Source organism: Octopus bimaculoides, chromosome 9, assembly GCF_046866305.1.
Source record: "Octopus bimaculoides isolate indiv1 chromosome 9, ASM4686630v1, whole genome shotgun sequence".
NCBI lineage: Eukaryota > Metazoa > Mollusca > Cephalopoda > Octopoda > Octopodidae > Octopus > Octopus bimaculoides.
In genome coordinates this window covers 89,971,730-89,974,139 of record NC_142936.1, presented here as the reverse complement: position 1 = coordinate 89,974,139, position 2,410 = coordinate 89,971,730, and positions in this window count along the sequence as shown.

Here is a 2,410-nt window from a genome sequence, read left to right as displayed (position 1 = left end):
CAAAGTCAAGCACACACCCTTTCAAGCTTACTCACAATTAACACAATTGGTGTCAGACTTTTGTTATAAAAAAAACATACTGGTGTTGCACTCAACTCCTTGTGATTACATTTATGATTCTATAAACAGCACTACGCCCCAAAATAACAATGTGCGTGTTCATAGCTTATATATATATGCATACTTACATACACACATACATACATACATGTATACACACACATACATACATACATGTATACACAGATATACATACCATGATCTGGTTGATAAATATTTGATTTTCTAATATACTTTTATTTTTGGGTGGGTTACTGTGTTTTCCTTTCCAAGTTCAGCCCCTGAGCATCTTATTCTTACAAAGAATAAGTCCTGGGGTCGATTTGCTCGACCAAAGGTGGTCCTCCAGCATGACCACAGTCAAATGACTGAAACAAGTAAAAGTGTAACGCCCGTATGGGAATTGAAACTGTAATCCTATGACCATGAGTCCGCTGCCCTAACCACTAAGCCATTGTGCCTCCACAGTTGATAACACACAACAACCCAACACACACATTTTCAGGATTTATTTTCTTATAAAACATATTTCTAATAGCATAGGAATTTATAATGAAGTCTTGGCTCTTTATTGTGTTTTGCCTTCATGAAAATGGGTGGGGAAAATCGTTTCTGTCACGAATAATAATGGATCCAGATTGAAATGTTGATTTGGTTGACAAAAAGGCTGTGTGTGTTTGTATGTGTATATGTCTATCTACATGTGTGTGTGTGTGTGTGCGTGCGTGTGGTGTGTGTGCGTGCGTGCGTGTGGTGTGTGTGTGTGTGTGCGCATGTGGTGTGTGTGTGTTTCTGCATGTGTGTGTGTGTTCGTATGTGTATATGTCTATCTGCATGTGTGTGTGTGTGTGCGCATGTATGGTGTGTGTGCGCATGTATGGTGTGTGTGCGCATGTATGGTGTGTGTTATTTCTTTACTACCCACAAGGGGCTACACACAGAGGGGACAAACAAGGACAGACAAACGGATTAAGTCGATTACATCGACCCCAGTGCGTAACTGGTACTTATTTAATCGACCCCGAAAGGATGAAAAGCAAAGTCGACCTCGACGGAATTTGAACTCAAAACGTAATGGCAGACGAAATACCGCTAAGCATTTCGCTCGGCGTGCTAACGTTTCTGCCGGTTCGCCACCTGTGTGTGTTTGTATATGTATATGTCTATCTGCATGTGTGTGTGTGTGCACGTATGGTGTGTGTGTATCTGCATGTGTGTGGTGTGTGTGTCTGATGGCACTTGTGCTGGCACCACGTAAAAAGCACCCATATTGGCACCATGTAAAAGGTACTTATACCAGCACCCCAAAAGAGCACCTGTGTTGGAGCCATGTAAAAGGGACCCATGTTGGTGCCGTGTGAAAAGCACCCGGGTACACTCTGTAAAGTGGTTGGTGTTAGGAAAGGCATCCCGCTCTAAAAACCATAACAGATGACTAGAGCCTAGTCTAGCTCTCCCATCTAACCACCCAACCCATACCAGCATGGAAAACGGACGTTAAATGATGATGATGATGATGATGATGTGTTAATGCTTCTGCCAGCTTCTCTTCTTACTGAGACTAATTAAACTGATGTAATTACCATTTATTTTAATTTATATAACCTTGTGGCTTATATTTTATTTTATGTTATCTTATAGCTTAAACACGCACACACACACACGCACACTTTGTTTTTTAATCAGCAGAAAAGTTGTAATTGCTTGGTGAGTGCCATGCCTGGAACTCTTAAGGAACTTTCATAAATCTTCCGTCCCCAACCCCTCAAAAGCGATGAATGCATTTATGTATTCAGTTCTGTTTCTCCTGTTTGTTCCACCAAACGCACACACATACATATACATATATGTTGTAAGTGTGTGTGTTTATATATATATATATATAGGTGCAGGAGTGGCTGTGTGGTAAGTAGCTTGCTTACCAACCACATGGTTCCGGGTTCAGTCCCAGTGCGTGGCACCTTGGGCAAGTGTCTTCTATTATAGCCTCGGTTTCGACCAAAGCCTTGTGAGTGAATTTGGTAGACGGAAACTGAAAGAAGCCTGTCGTATATATGTATATATATGTATGTGTGTGTATATGTTTGTGTATATGTTTGTGTATCTGTGTTTGTCCCCCCAACATCGCTTGACAACCGATGCTGGTGTGTTTACATCCCCATAACTTAGCAGTTTGGCAAAAGACACCAATACAATAAGTACTAGGCTTACAAAGAATAAGTCCTGGGGTCGATTTGCTCGACTAAAGGTGGTGCTCCAGCATGGCCGAAATCAAATAACTGAAACAAGTAAAAGAATAAAAAAAGTAAATATATATCATCGATGATGATTATATATATATATATATATA